The sequence below is a fragment of the Schistocerca nitens genome, chromosome 6 (genome assembly GCF_023898315.1).
Source record: "Schistocerca nitens isolate TAMUIC-IGC-003100 chromosome 6, iqSchNite1.1, whole genome shotgun sequence".
Taxonomy (NCBI): Eukaryota; Metazoa; Arthropoda; class Insecta; order Orthoptera; family Acrididae; genus Schistocerca; species Schistocerca nitens.
Window position 1 is genome coordinate 271905412 of NC_064619.1, and position 16652 is coordinate 271922063.

Sequence of the window (16652 nt, forward strand, 5' to 3'; positions counted from 1 at the left end):
AAAGAGACGTCATATTACGTCAACGAGAATCTAAATTTTCAAAACGACCGTTTACCAGCCTACAACTACGGAGCTACAAACACAGTGGCTCCTTCACCGGATGTAACTGCACTGAGTGAAAGTTTTGAAGGCGCAGGTAGAATAGCTGCGTGGGCTGTAATAATGGAGGTGACCTGTTGGTATAACAGGTAAATAATTTATACTGTATAACGTGCATGCTTGGAAATCACCATGAAAAAGCAAAAAGAATTTATGTTTTGTAGTTTGTCTTAATATTTCAGTTCAAGTGTTAAGAAGTCTTTACTGAAATTGTCTGGAGCATAGGGATATACACGTGTGCAAGTGAAACGTAGACGAGAAACCGCACAAAGACGAAGAGAAATAAAGCTTGGAAATGGTGTGCCACAGGAGAACGTTGAAGATTAGGTGCATAGAATTACATGCGTAGATCGAATAACCACTACAGCGGTACAGAATCGTATTGGAGATAAAAGAAACTTATGCCATAATTCGGCTGAAAGAAGGGATGAGTTAGCAGGATACGTTTCTAAATGGGCAACCACAAAGCTTGACTACAGTACCCAAGTTCAAATGGATGTATATGATAGTAATTATGTGGAGATGGAAAGGCGTCCATAGAAGACTCTAGCATGGTCACACAAATATTTATGCTGTTGGACTTATCGCAAATATTTATTTCGTGTTTCCTCGTTGCTAGCATTTGTAGGTAAGTGTGGAAATTCTGGAAAGAGCTTGTGAATACAGGTAAACCAGAAAAAGCAGCAAGGGAGAAGTAGGAAACTAACAGTCTACATATCATGTTTAAATTGTTCGCTGGAGACATAGATACTGTGACATTTGACATCACTGTATGTCGAGGAATGTTGGGCTTATTAAAATTATACACAATGCAAGTGTGTCACAATATTTGCATCATGAGATGTGTACATATAAAGCGTATTCTGCGTTTAGTTAGGAGAAATAATCGTAACTTAACGCCAGAAAATGTGTACGAATTCCTAAGGGACCAAACTGATGAGGCCATCGGTCCCATCCGTGACATGGCGCCTCAACGTCAGAGTCAGCTTCTCTTCGGCTGAAACGCGCATCTTGTTTCACCTTGTCCAAAATTTAATCGAATGTTTCAATTTTAATCTGCTAGTGCTCCCGAAATTCTCTAAGTGGTAAACATTTCTAATGTATGGTCTCCTATTTGTTAGCCGCTTGCAGTGCTCGCGGTACTTCGTCTCTAATGTTGTTTATTGAGTTTCAGTCATCCTATCTGCGTTGTAACTGTCCCATGTCTTTCTTCGCAAGACTCGGGCTTATATGTCCTAGGGCATTGCAAATGAGCACTATGTTTTCAGGTGAGCTATGCTCACCACAGGCACACGTTTGAGTTTGTTTTAAGACAAATCTATGGAGGTGCACAGGATAGTGACTGCGGCCCGTGAGAAACTGCACCATGCAGCGTGTTGGGTTTACGTACTCCAAATTCTGGAGAAGGAAGCGTACACCCGTCTTCCCTTGTCAGTTGCTTCCCATTCTGACTGCCATTATCAGTTATCCACGTGTTTAACATCGGTTCGTTGGTTATGTCTTGTCCAGTCATTTCTCTTGCTTTGTCGCGTCTTACCTTCTTCAGCCAGTAAGCCGCTAATCTGTGGCTACAGATTAGCGGCTACAGGGAAAATTCCTAGGACCACACAAAGTGTCGAAAGCGCCCGAGATTATTAACAGAACACTCCTCTGACCGCGTCTCGCGGTGGTTTTACGAGTAAAGCATAATCGGCGTGCCCAAGCGCTAATCGGCATACCAAAGGAGCACCTGATGAGCAAAAGTTCGTGTTCACAGCACATCCGACTTTGGCAGGGGGGCCTGCCAATGTCTACGCTGGCAGCCATCTTGGCAGATGAGGTCCCTCCTGAGCGGCTTGCTCAGTGTTGCATCTGCGCGGAGCGGCCGTCGCTGAAACGGTAAGCCCTGCCGGCCGCGCGGGCGGATTTACGACTGGCGCGCCGACGCAGCGGCGGCGACCTCTGCGAGCCGCGCCGTCCCGGGCCGTCCGCGCGCCCCCGGCGGCTATTAAAGATGTCTCGCGGGCGCCCACGCGCCCAGCGGCCGGCCCGCACTATCAGATGCGCGACCCGCGACCCGCAGACCCCGGTCGCCGGTACGCCGGTCTGCAGCCTCCTCGCTGCACTCCGCGCTTCCCCGAGCCAGCCGCCTCTCGCCTTCCCGCCCGCCCCCAACCGGCTCCTCTAGCGGGATAAAAAGGCCGTTTTTGTGCGAGGCGACGTTTGTTGGCTGCAGGGGACGTTGCTCTCCCGGCGGCGGCACGGCCGCTGGGAAACAATTCTTACAGCATTGTCCCGCCGGCCGCCGCTAAATGTCAAGGAGCAGAGAGGCAGAAGGAACAAGATAAGCGTAAAGGTACTGGAGTGCACACAGGCCGGGTAATCTATCTTGCGGACTTGTCGCCACCTGGAACGAGGCGACAGGGCACTACACGTTTCGTTGTCGACGCAACACGCCGTTAAGCATAAGCTTTCAGGGACGTTTACCCGCGTTTTATCACCTTTAAATGTCAGAGTCTTCTCGTGACAAGCTAAGTAATGCCTGTCAGATACACTTTTCATCGTGCCAAATTTTAACTTGATACACATTATTACCAAAATAAGGAAGGAAGGAAGATTAGTTTAACATCCCGTCGACATCGAGTACAAACTCGGATTGGGTCAAGGATGGGGAAGGAAGTCTGCCGTGCCCTTTTCAAAGGAACCATCCCAGCATTTGCGCAGAGCGACTAAGGGAAATCATGGGAAAATTTAACTCTGGATGGCCACATGCAGGTCTGAATCGTCTTCCTCGCGAAGTCCAGTGTGCCCGAGTATTATAAAACGTCACTCCACACCCATTTCATTAGCAGCATTAATAGTGTCACATTCTGTCACGTGCGTCACACACACATCGCTGTTCATCCCAGATTAACAACCTCCCTATTCTCACATTCTCATAGCAGGATATGTACCTAGACTTAATACCTGCACAGTCTCCACATTTGATTCATACGAAATTTTCAACGATTCCTCCTACTGGATATCGAAATACGCCCAGATAACAGCTCGTCCATCAAGATTTAGTAGAATACTCTTTCTTCTCTCAGTATCAGGGCTCCTCTCCACGTGACTCCATTTCCAATGGCTTGGTTTGGGACTTTAACCAACAAAATTTCCATCTCATATCCCTTCCAAAACGCTTTGTCAAAAAGAGCTTCATTATCTACAGCTCACCTCTTTCTAAGAATCAACAAATTCTATTTCTCATCCATGCCTATTCGCTGTAAGTCCCAAAATCATGGACTATGCTCATCAGTAAAAATTTCAGGCTTCTATGGAAGTGGTCAGTTTTATTTATGCCTCATGAAAAAATTGCCTGTTTACCGTTTAACGAAAACACAGGAGAATGACCTATAGTTATAAACCAAATGCAATTGAATCATGTTTACAAATTACTCTACAGTTTTGATGACTGTGTGATTCAGGAGCAGATGTGTTCCTGATGTTACTTTGGTGTGGTGCCAAAACGATGAAATAACAATAACAAAGTAACCATAACCTGAAAACTGTTCAAGCTTTAGAAATTCAGTCCATCCAATCAGGTCTGGATATGGCAGTTGTTCTACCTGCTACGTGTAGTTAAGCACACATCAGTTAATTCAGCTGTATGTCTCATTAAAAAGGACATTGGCTTTTCCTTCATTAATACATTTTCTTGTCATTTTGATCAATAAGTTTTGAACTGGATATTGTACAAGTGGACTTCAAAGAACAAGCAATACATTGTTATGGCATGTGAAAGAACTTTTATTGATTACTGCATTACTTGTCAAAGTGACACATATCCATGATGCCATTTTTCAACATAGTCACAAAGCTCTATAAACAACAGTCCAAACGTTGTCAGGTGTTCAGTTCCTCAATGATAAATATCCCCTCCTTTTTCATGGAACTTTTGGGGAAGGGGAAGCATAAGCACAATTGTTAGTGCAGGCTGCCTACATTAAAGGACAATGTTATTATTCTCTTTTGATTGAGAGGTTCTTAACCAACTGTTCTGCTAATAGGATTATGACCCCCTCCACATAATCCTCCCTTTTGATTGACAGGTCTTTAACCTACTGTTCCCACACCACTCCCCTCCACTTTGCCCTACCCCTCCTCCTCCCAAATCCTCAGGAAGTCTCCAACCCTCCAACCTCCACTTCACAGATAAAGGTACATTTTCAGGCCTGAGTTATTCGAATGGCCCCTCTCACGCTATCATTTTGATTGACTACTTAATTAAATTGATCAGTTAGTTAACCCCTCCCCCTCTGGTAAGCACCCAACCCTCCCCTCTGCCCCTCCTCTACCAGGAAACTGGCAGCTCTGCACTGGAGAAAAAGAAACCCACAAAAGAAATTCAAGTACAAAGCAGAATGCATATTGTTTATTAATAAAAAATTCAGTTTCCAGCGGCTGGATCTCTCTTGCTTATCATTCTCTGCTGTTTTTTGGGAGATACATGTCTTGTAAGATACATCAAACAGATGTTATTAAACCGATCGCTTTTTTATACTGATCGCACAAGGAATAAAGTCATGAAACATTCATCACACATAATTACACTCATAAAAATCTTTTGATCATGAAGCATGTGCTGTCCACTGGCCCCACATAACGCCACCCATAGCAGGCTGCCTGGAGTCAGGGTGCAGTGGGGCCCCTGAAAAGTGACATGCCTGTCAGGAGCATTCTGCAGGTGGTTACTGGGTAAATGCTGATTTGTTTGCAGTTTGGTCTGATGATGACCGATGGTGAGTGCAGGTCCAGCAGTGTCACACTATGGGATGAGAGGGACAGAGAGAGAGAGAGAGAGAGAGAGAGAGAGAGAGAGAGGGGGGGGTGGGGAGGGAGAAAGAGAGAGAGAGAGAGAGGAATTTCTAGAGTTCTTTTGTTTGGAGATTACTGTGACATCCAGTCTGTGAGTTGCAGGGCCCAATTGTACACCTCTTGGACACCATCACTTGACATGGCCACTATTGGACACGTAGCTTCCCAGGGGCCCATGTTTCATGATCGAAAAATTATTTAACAGTGTAATTACTTGTGATGACTCTTTCATGATGGTATTTCTTGTGTGATTTGGGTAAAGAAAAGCGATCGATTTAATTACTTTTTTTTTGTATTTTATAAGACCCACATCTCCCCAAACAGTGGGAATGGTGAGCTAGAGAGATCCAATCCCTGCAAACCAAACTGTTACTAAGTAAGCAATACACCTTCTGCTATGTAACTGAATTTCCTGTCGTGAGAACTTTGTCTCCAGCACAGAGCCAAGAATTTGCAGACAGGGGACAGGGAGATGGTAAGGGAGGGTAGGGGGTTTACCAGAGGAAGAGGGGTTAATTAATTGATCAATTTAATTACATAGTCAAATTAATAGAATGAGATGGGGCTAGTCGAATAGCTCAGGCCTGAAAATGTAGCATTATCAGCAAAGGGGAGAGGGAAGGGCTGGAGGTTTCCTGAGGGTTTGGGAGGAGGCAGTGGAGGGAAAGCTTGGGGGAACAATAGCTTAACGACATGTCAATCAAAATGAAGAAATATCCCCAAGGGTTCATAGTCCTCTAAGCAGAAAAATAGTTTAAGGACCTGTGAATCAAAAGAGAACAATATCTTTGTCCCTGAATGAAGACAACCCACACTAACAAATTTCATTGATGCTGCCCCTGTCCCACTACTCACAGAGGCCCTCTCTTTTTTTACCCTGATGCAAGCTTGTTAAGAGATAGAAATGACAGAATTCCAGGTCTCGACTTTCCGATGAGCATCACCCATATCTATGTCACCATGATCAAATTGTTGGCACCACTTCACTATAGCTGGAGGTGACATTACATTTGATCCCTATACCTCCAGAATTTCACTATGAATCAGTGTGGAATTTAGACGTTTTTCCCACTAGAATCGTAATTTCTTGCGTACTTCAACTACTGAATATGTTTCCAGTCGTTAAGATACTTCAGTTGTGCAGTGTGTCACATCTGTTACCTGGGTGACAGCAGAACTCTTCCGCACATAATCCCAGACAAGCATCCTCTCCTGACAATGTGCTGTTCTTGTTGTACACTTGTCTTAGCATGGGACAACATTTCTAATTTACTTTCTGTAGTTTCTATGTATACTTCAATTTTTATTCTTAATGCTCTTCCAGTCTGGCCGGTACTGGCTACAGAGTGACATGTGCAGGGAAACAGGGAGATGTAGCATGGGTTCTCCAGTACTAACGTACTGAACAGGAATATTCTTTTTATTCCCATTCACTCTATACTTCCACGATAGCGACTCAGGATCCGGCCATGGCTTGTACGCAGTGGGTGACGCCCCTAAATCAATAATTAAAAAAAAGGTTCAAATGGTTCTAAGAACTATGGGACTTAACATCTGAGGTCATCAGTCCCCTACACTTAGAAATACTTAAACCTAACTAATCTAAGAACATCACACACATCCATGCCCAAGACAGGATTCGGACCTGCGACCGTAGCAGCAGCGCGGAACCGGACTGAAGTGCCTATAACCACTCGGCCACAGCGGTCGACACCTAAAAAAATGCTGAGGCAGTACATCAGTGGCTGAAGACGACAGCACCCTTGGTTAAACACTCGAAGCTCAGTTAAACCAATTCATGTTTCATATTTATAATCGTACAACAGAAATCAAATTTACACGGTAGCACAAACTGGACATTAGATTCAGATAGCAGATATTCACTAACCTACTACAAGGGCCCACCAAGTATGAAGACTCAATGCTTAAAATTTAAAAACTCTCAGCAGCCTTGAAACATCAAAACTAATACCATTAGCGATCACTTAATATGACTGCTCCAACAGGAGGCATCCAAAGATTTCCGGCGCCAATAGGCCTGATACCTGAATCAGTATGTTAGTACAGGTGTTCACAATGGTGAACCGTGCTGTAAAGTACAACTCAAATGATTCCACCAACATCGCTCTCCACCCATACTGAACCAAGGTAAATACAGTGCCGTATCCTCCGCAGAATAGCACCTATTCTGCAGCACAGTGGCAAGGCCACCGAAATTAAGCAGACCACGATGTCTGCTTCCGTACAAATGCACAGACTCATCACAGGGCCGAACCAAGAGCCGTGGTCACTTGTTGGTACAAAAGGTACAGTGTAACAGGTTCACATAAGTTCACTGGCACTGCTAATCATATATCCAGTTCCACATAGGGTTGTCCTCAGCATGTATCGTCTTCCACGAGTACACTCCCAGGAAAACTACCTTCAGACTCGCTTGGCGGTACGAACACACACCGTGTCGAGACAGCCTGAGACCGCTCTCAAAACCTCTGTGGCCCCCACCGCGCCCTCTGTCGGCGAGGCAAACCTTGTGCGCTGGGAAATAATCACTGTAATCGATCACACAGCGCCTCAGCCTCTTCCACAAAAACCAGAATAGCCTGGAACTGGGTGGAAGTAGTGGATGGAAGCAGCGATGACTCCCTACACTATAACATTAACACTGTCTTCACTACCAGGCTTTATCTGACTAATATGGACAAGCATACGTTTCTTGGTTTTAATACGCTTCACCCAGAAACTGACAGGGAAAATCTTTTCCACTACCTTACAGAATCCAACAAAGGGGGAAGCATGTTCTGTGGAATCTCATCACTGCCTTTGCTTTGAGCCCAGAAGTTACGTACGTAAATAAGATCTCCCATCTGGGGATTGAACTTTCGGCATCACGTTTTGCACCTCTCTGCCTGTCTCTGATGCAATGGAGCAATGCTACTCTTAACCATACTCAAATGGGGAAGCATGTTCTGTGGAATCTCATCATTGCTTTTGCTTTGAGCCCAGAAGTTACGTACGTAAATAACATCTCCCATCTGGGGATTGAACTCTTGGCATCCCGTTTTGCACCTCCGTGCCTGTCTCTGATGCACTGGAGCAATGCTACCCCTTACCATACTCTACTTGAATTTAATACCACAAGGGTCAGTCGTCTATGGTAGGAGATCACCACTCATCCACAGATTGGAAAGTTAAGGTGATAGCCCAATATCAATTGGGCAAGTGTAAGACTATGTGTTTCATGAAGATCGGTTTTCAGGGTTAACCCCAACCACTTCACCGACCTGTCCTGGCACTACTGAGACTTGGCGTGATTCTATGATTAAAGCCACCTTAAATTGTAGTTTATGTGCTTGGTGAAGGACGGCTGGGGATGTACGATATAGTCGTAACGTTCCTTGATAGCATTGTCAAAACAATACCTCTTGAAGGGTTCTGACAGAAATGTGGCCACATCATCGGAACCTTCAGTCTTAGAACAAACCTGTGGCCTAAGTGCTGACGGAAGGCTGGCTCAGCATGTTCGGTCAAAGGGTTAGCTGCTCTCTGCAATAAAAAAAAAAAACTGTGTTGATTGATCAACGTTGAAGGAACAAGAGTCATGGGACGTCCGCTCCGAACAAATTCGACGGACAATAACTAACAAACTGAGATAAAAAAAGGCGTAGCGTCTTTAACTCGCAAACGAAAGTCATCGGTCACGGGTTAGAAACCCGCCGTTTCTTTAAGACTTCCGGCATAAGAAGTCAGTCTCATTCTGTCAACGGCCTTGTCAAAGAGGACGGAGGAGTGAACAGAGGTTCAGGGCACTCTCTTGCCCTAATGGTGGGAAACCGCCCCTAAAGGTGGAAGAATCAGCAACTATCAAAGGCGTGAGGATGATGAAGGCAATGGAAACCATTGCATTAAAGATACATAACGAGCGTTCACAGAACATGTGGCCTATATTTTGAAGAAAGTGTCATGATGACCTCCACTGGTAAAAGATCCCGGAATAGTCCCACATTCGGATATCGAGGAGGGGATTGCCAAAGGGGAGGTGGCCATGAGAAAAAGTCTGAATAATCAACGAAAGGATAACGTTCTACGAGCTGGGGCGTGGAATGCCAAACTCTTGAATGTGCTAGGAAAGCTAGAAAAACTGAAAAGAGAAATGCAAAGGCTTAATCTGGATATGGTAGGGGTCAGTGAAGTGAAATGGAAAGAAGACAAGGATTTATCGTCAGATGAGTACAGGGTAATATCAACAGCAGCAGAAAATGTTATAACAAGATTAGGATTCGTTATGAACAGTAAGGTACGGCAGAGAGTGCGTTACTGTGAACAGCTCAGTGTTAGGGTTATTCTTATCAGAATGGACAGCAAACCAACACCGACAACGACAGTTCCCTAATGGATGCTGACATCGTAAGCTGAAGATGATGAAATAGAGATTATTTTTGATTAAGTGCCCTGTAATCAACAACTGATCTGTACCCGGCCCCCAGCCTTAGGGATTAGGAAAATCGGCGAAGAATAAGGCATTGCTGAAGGTCTTATAACGCAATGCTCCGATACTTGATCAACAATTTGATTCAGCTCTTTCATTTTAGAAGGTGACAAGCTGTATGGGGGTCTGCCTCATAGGGATGGCATCCGTTAACCGATTATGATATTTAATGCAGTTGTTAACCCGTACCCGGTCAGTAAGGACTTCAGGAAACTTTTGTAAAACGTCCAAGACACGCTCTCTCTGAGGACCTCTTAGATGGCTCAAATCAAAGGGCCGCTCTTCTCCACCAACCTCATGATCTCTTTGCTAAATTTGCAAAATGAAATCTTAGCATTTGCTTTAAATTTGAAAAAAAAAAAAGAAAACGGTGGCCGTCAACACGATTAATAACGCGAAAGATTCTAAGCAAAAAATCACACCCTTTAATGACCGAAGTAGTAAGTCCTTTAACAATCAAAAAATAAAGTGACCAGAGAAATTTCCCTGTTTTTAGTTTCAGAAGACATTGGCGTAGGACAGCCAAGGCACTACCATTTACGGCTGTACATTCATTATTGGCACGGGTCATCGTGCCGAACCTCCCATGCTACCACAGCGACGACAAAATTTGCTGTTATATGTGACACCCAACACCTAGAATACAGTCGTACACACGCCAGTTCGGAACTCAGACTCACACAAATTACAAGCAAATGATTAGCCTGCCTACCACATGTATCACACAAGCATTGTAGTGACGCTTGCTTGTGCTTCCTACGCGGCCCCGCCCCCTGGCGTTATTGGTCTCCCGTGACTGTGTACGAACCACAACCAAACATTCCCTCTCCTACCGGCCCTTATAATCAGTTGGCCACACTCCACTCGAGGTCTTTTGCTCGAGTACCACAAAATTCCTACGAGTATTATCAGCAAATTTAACATTCTCTATTGTTTAAAAAACAGAAAACAAACCACCAAATGACTATGGTGTCTCCCTACCACTTAAGCGCAACGACGCTCTGAGCGTGTTTTTTAGGGAATTGACTAGTTTGAACCTGGGACCTGTTGCTGGTAAGGAGACGCCAGACCACACATGACATGTAGAGTTCAGAAGAGTTCAGTGAGGCTAGCGATGAGATAACCAAATACTTAATGATTTCAGCGTCAGCTCCACTGCACTCCCTGTAAAAGAATCTTAATACCAACTAAATTTAATGGAAGGGTTTCAAGGCTTTCCTAGTTTTAGTTAGCTGGTAAAATAACGCCGAAAAAGCAGTTAAGTTTACCATTGGAAATTTTATTCTACTCACAGAACATTGTTTATAAATTTCACTATTGATAAAAGGAAATATTTTAATTCAGGATGATAAAAACCAACTGCGTTCAACAAAAATGTGATCGAATATTCCCTGAGTGGGTTTCCAAGTTCTACAATGGATCGAAGGATGACCTATGCCATATCACATCTATAATCTAGGTTTAAATTAAGTTTCATAAAAGAGAAAATAATCAAAATGGTCTACAGTGACCCTCAATTATCTTTAATTACTTATCTGACTTGTCGTAAATTACAGTGGCTGATGTGGCTTCTCAATAATTATATAACAGAGAAATCATCCCGTTTCAGATTTTAACTTACGTAGCAAATGTGAATACTGTGAGATTGAATTGACGATCGACACTATTATTACATAAAAAGGGGATGTAACAGATGAGACTTCTGCAGTTCTGAGTGAAGCCTTATGCGCTCAAAAATGCGGCATCGCGTGCGTTCATTACCTTGTCGGTGTTCGTCAGGGGGCGGAGGCCGGCGCAGCTCCATACAGCTCGCCGTCTTGGAAGCAACTCACTCCTAACTTCTCCTTACTACAATTTACCGAAGTTGGTTTAAAAAAAAAAAAAAAAAAACTATCTGGTTGTGTTTTCATCTGACCAATCAGGGTGTCAATGTTAACCTTAAGCTCCACCTACAAAAATTCTGTCTATCCAACGAGAAACGTTATACTTTTCGTGGTGGGGCAATGTTTTTAACGTTTGCAACGCAACAGAGACGCGAAAAAGTCTCACGCTAAAACTTGCAGCTGGTGTGGCCTTTTAGTGTTATCGTAAGATCTATACTGTTCTTCTGGAGGGCTCTATCTTTTAACATGGGCTGGGGGGTGGTCCTGACGTTTACTTTTCGTGGTGGGGCAACGTTTTTAACGTTTGCAACGTAACAGAGTCGCGAAAAAGTCTCACGCTAAAACTTGCGGCTGGTGTGGCCCTTTTAGTGTTATCGTAAGATCTATACTGTTCTTCTGGAGGGCTCTAGCTCTTAACATGGGCTGGGGGGTGGTCCTCGTGGTTAGCTGGCGACGTGGGTGTCTGTCCCTTATCGTAGGGCCTTCTAGCTTAACACGGTTCTGCTCTCGGCTTCTGTTCTCGTTTCTCCCCTCAGAACTGCGTCTGTCTCACGGTGGGAAGGTATGACATGCATTTAAGCATTCTCGTGTTAGTCTGTGGTATTCCATTTGCTCACTCGTTACTCGTATTACTTTGGTTAATTTAATGTCACGATTTATTCAGAGCTATGTGACATACTACTGGATTTGCTTATGATGTCAGGATTTTCATGGATGGTGTTGGATTTGCCTGACACGTTACATATCACCTCCCTTCATACTTAGTTTTTGCGCTGAAGTGAGGCAATGATTGAATCGTTGTCTAAGTCAGTCAAAAATTATTCCTTTATCTAAATTTTGTTGCCTACTGTTCAGCCACATTATTCTCGTCCTATGCTAGTTTGTATTGCTAATTTATATTTTTATATTCTTCCACATTATTCTCAAAAATATGTTTATATTGACACGCGAAGGATATTTTTATGCTATTATTATTATTATTATTATTATCATTGATTTTTAATTATTTTCTTTCTTTATTTAAGTGTGAAGTTTGTTTTTTAAGAAGTTTGTTATTGAAAGTGAGGAGTCTTTCTCATCGATTTTCTTAGAAATATTTTTTTTATAAATGTAATAATTAAGTAAAATCTGTTCCTAACACATTTTCTAAATATCATGTACAAGTAAAATGTTTTTGTTTCTAGACACTCATTTCAACATTTTTACACTAACAAATAAGAATTGTTTCCAAGAATTTCTTTGACAAAGAAATATACATTCACAAGTTTTGAGATATTATCCTAACAAATGGTACAAATGTTAAAGAAAAGGGAAAACATCCAACAAAGTAATTTTTATTATTAGTTTTTATAGGGAGAAAATAAGTAAAATATAGTTATTCTTTTAATTTATGAGGAGAAAATAAGTGGCATATAGTTTTAGTGTTTATTATGCCTTACTTTAGTTCTTTATATAATGTCCATTTCAGAACTAATGACTTATTTTTATCGATTGTTTATTTTTTACTTAAGTCCATAGTCAATGACTGCTATTTTGTAGTTTATTATCTGTCTGATGTGCATAACTTAGTTTTTCACATGTTTCTTTTGCACAATTCCTACATCACATAATTTGATTTCACACAATCCTATGAATGTTTAAGCATGAGGTTGGCGAATGTTTTTGCACGAAGGTGATGGACTTGAGCGAGATGGATGTGGGCAAGTATTTGATGTACAGCTTCGTTCGTCGTTCCTTGTTGGCTTTGCAAGTGTGTGTTGCTGTTGTGGAGGTCCCATAATGGAATGGAGCTGAGAGTGCAGAATCTCGTGGTTTACTGGCTTTGTATGCGTGAAAGTCATCGTTATGTGTCGCTGAAAGCGGTCGTTTTTCGTTGTAATACTTTGCAGACGACTAGTTTACAATAGGATATGGATTTGGGAAGGTATATCGTCTATTCTTCACCCATCTTCTTTCTTGGTCTCAATCTTGCGAATCCTCAACTTCTGTTCTTCCTGCTTTTTCTCTGCTTCTTACTTGCTTCTTGGTTCTTCTCTGGGCAGGATATGGAAATATTTATTCATAACTAGTCGCTTTGAAGTTCTCCTCTTAGTAACAGTTTGATAAATTGTTTGGGCGTGTGATTTTTACTTTGTGGAAGTTTTCTTCAGTTTTGTGCATCAGCGTGCTGTTTTTTTTGCCAGTGGGGGCTTGCCCAAGTGGTCTTCTCATCGGTCCGTTTTTTGCTCGCTCCGCCGAGTCGGGGCATTCCAAGACCCCTCTGTGTTCCGCCACTCTGTGGTCGGTGTTCTGTCCGAGCAGGGTTCCGCCACTCTGTGGTTCAGCAGATTTACTGCCCACTTAGGCTACAAGGACCCTCTGTTGGTCTCGCTGTCTTTTCCCTTCCCTCAACGCTTCTGCCTTGTAGGAATCATGTCTTGCTAATTACATGTTTTTCTTTCTTGATACTTCTTGCGTTGCAACTTTTGGGTCGTTGCATGTGGTCTTTGCTGGATTTTTTACAATGGTTCTTACAAACAGTTTTACTCATAATCATTTAACATATGTCTAGTACCTACATTGTTTTATGCCTTCTTAAAAAGCTTTACAAATTTTGGCGCCCTTTCCATGTTACAATTCTAAGATATTTTGAGTCTTAACTTCTACAAGATTCCTAAAATTCGTTTTTTATTTTTGTGTAGTGTCGTGGTGTATAGCATTTTAGTATTTCATGCTGTTAGACTATCAATGCTTTATCCCTTCACCTTAATGTATGGTACTATTGGTGTTATTTTTGTTTTTGTTTTTATTGAAACTACTTTCTTTTTCTCACCATCCTCTCTCTTCATTCTTCTTTCTCCTAACGATCTTATCTCCAACATAATCTTGAAATATTGTGCTGATTATTTACCAGGAATGAAATTAATATTCAAGCTTTTTGATATGGCTCACATGGTGAAGTCCTAAGGTTTTGCCTGTTTTCGGGTTCATTAGTTCCCCAGCATTATCATGAGCAATTCGGCTAATTATGACAGGTCCTCTGTATGCAGCGTAAAACTAATGTATTTCTTGTTTCTGTTTGCTGGAGAGATGGTGTGTTTTTGCAAATACTTTCTGGCCTACTGAGAATGTTCTTTTACTTGCTGTTCTATCTCTTCTTTCTTTTCTTTTAATGGCTGCTTTTCTGATGTTGGAGAGTGCTATTGCTATGACTTGTTTGTGCTGTCTATGTGGTACAATAGGAAATCTAACATTTTCTCTGGTTATGTTTGGGGGTGCAATATTTTTAAGTACAGCAACTGGAGGTAGTAGTAGTGTAGTGCTATGTGGCATTTCATTTTTTACTTCTTGAAAATCTTAAAGGTATATATCCCAAGTGTTGTGTCTTTTGCCTGCATATAATCGGCATATAGTGCCTATGTCCTTCATAGATCGGCTGCTGGATTTGCGATAGGTTTGTACTTGGATATGTAGATGGATTTTGTTTTGTGTTGTTTTAACGTGTTCTGCCATTGCACTGATTTGTATTGTGGGCCATTATCCGAAATTATTATTTCCAATCGACCTACTTGTCTGAGTGAATCTTGTCTAAATGCTTTACTTACAGTAAGACCTGTTGCCCGTTTTAATGGTGTCAAGGTAACATATATTGAAGTAAGTTCCAAAACGACAAATATGAAAATATATCCATTTTTTGTGCGTGGGAGGGGCCCCATCAAATCTGTTGCAGCTATTTGTTTTAATTTTTTAGGGATTATTGGAAACACAGGTGGTTTGGTTTGGAAAGTGACGTGTTTAGCCCTCATACATTTGTTGCATTAGACTAATACTGTTCTAATTCGTCTTTCCATATTAGGAAAATGGCTTGTTTGCTTTATTTTAAAAAGCATTTCTTTGGTCCAAAGTGGCCATTACTTAAATGTGTGTACCATATGTACTTATTAATTAGTTTATCTGGGATATAAATTAACCATTCATTCGTTGCAACATTTCGTCTAAATAATAAAACATTGTTTTTTACGAGATAGTGCTGTCGAATGTCTGGAAAATCCTTACTTCTCCACTTGTGTTTGATTCCTAGTATTTTGGGATCCTTGTCTTGTTCTTTGCCTATGTTTTTCAATGCTGACGTAATGTAGTTTTCGAAAGGTACTTGTTTCATGTAGTACATTGTGAACTGGTCTTCTGCTGCTTCCAAACCTATGTTATTGGATGCACCCTGTGGACATCATCATAAAGCATCTGCTAATACATTCGCTGGTCCTGGTACGTGTGTAATAGTGAAGTCAAATTCTTGTAGTATTAACATCCATCTGTCTAACCTCCCCTAACCTCCCATGAGTTAGTTTGGTGGATAACAGAAATTCTAATGCTTTGTGGTCAGTGTATACTTTTGTTTTTCTTCAGAATATTAAGTATCGAAAACGTTGGAAGCCCCATACAATGGGCAATGGCTCCAGCTCCGTGACTGAATAGTTTTTCTCGCTTTTTGTGAGTACATGACTGGCAAATGCAATTGTTCTATATGATCTTAGCAATGCCTGTTCGTATTCTTGGAATAAAACAACTCCTAAACCTGTTTTCGCGCTATCAGTGGCCATACAAAAATTTTGTGTTAGATCAGGATGTTCTAAAACCGGTACTGTTGTTAGTGCGTTTTTCACATTTAAAAATTCTTCATTGGCTTGTTGATCCCATACCCATGGCGTGTTTTTTCCAGTCAATGCACATAGGCGTGGTGTTGCGAGAGAGTCGATCCAAATAAATTTTTTATAGAATCCGGTGAGACCTAGAAATCCTCTGAGAGTTTTCTCATTATATGGAGTACAGAATTCTTTAATTGCCGTTAGTTTTTCTGGGTCGGGCATTACCCCTTTATCTGAAATTATGTGTCCTAGAAATTTGACCTCTCGACTTCCAAATTTGGATTTTGTTATATTTACTGTGACCCCATGCTCTTTCATGATCTGTAAAAACATTTAATGTGTCGTTGTGATGTTCCCAAGAGGGTTCTGCTATAATCACATCATCAACATAACAAGTAATTTTTTGTAAAATTTCAGGACCGAGTATAGTATTAATTCCCCTAAAAAACGCTGCTGATGATATGTTGAAACCAAATGACAATCGTTTAAACTGGTTACAACTACCGAATACGATAAATGCTGTAAATTTTCTACATTCTGGGACCAATTCTATTTGCCAGAAACTACTCTGTAAATCAATTGATGAAAATATCTTAGCACTGTGGAAGTTTTGTATCAATTTCTCTAATTTTTCTGGGCGATCTGTCTCAGTGATTATGATTGTGTTGATCTGTCTGGAATCAAGCACTAACCTGCTGCTCCCATCTCGTTTTTGTACAATAT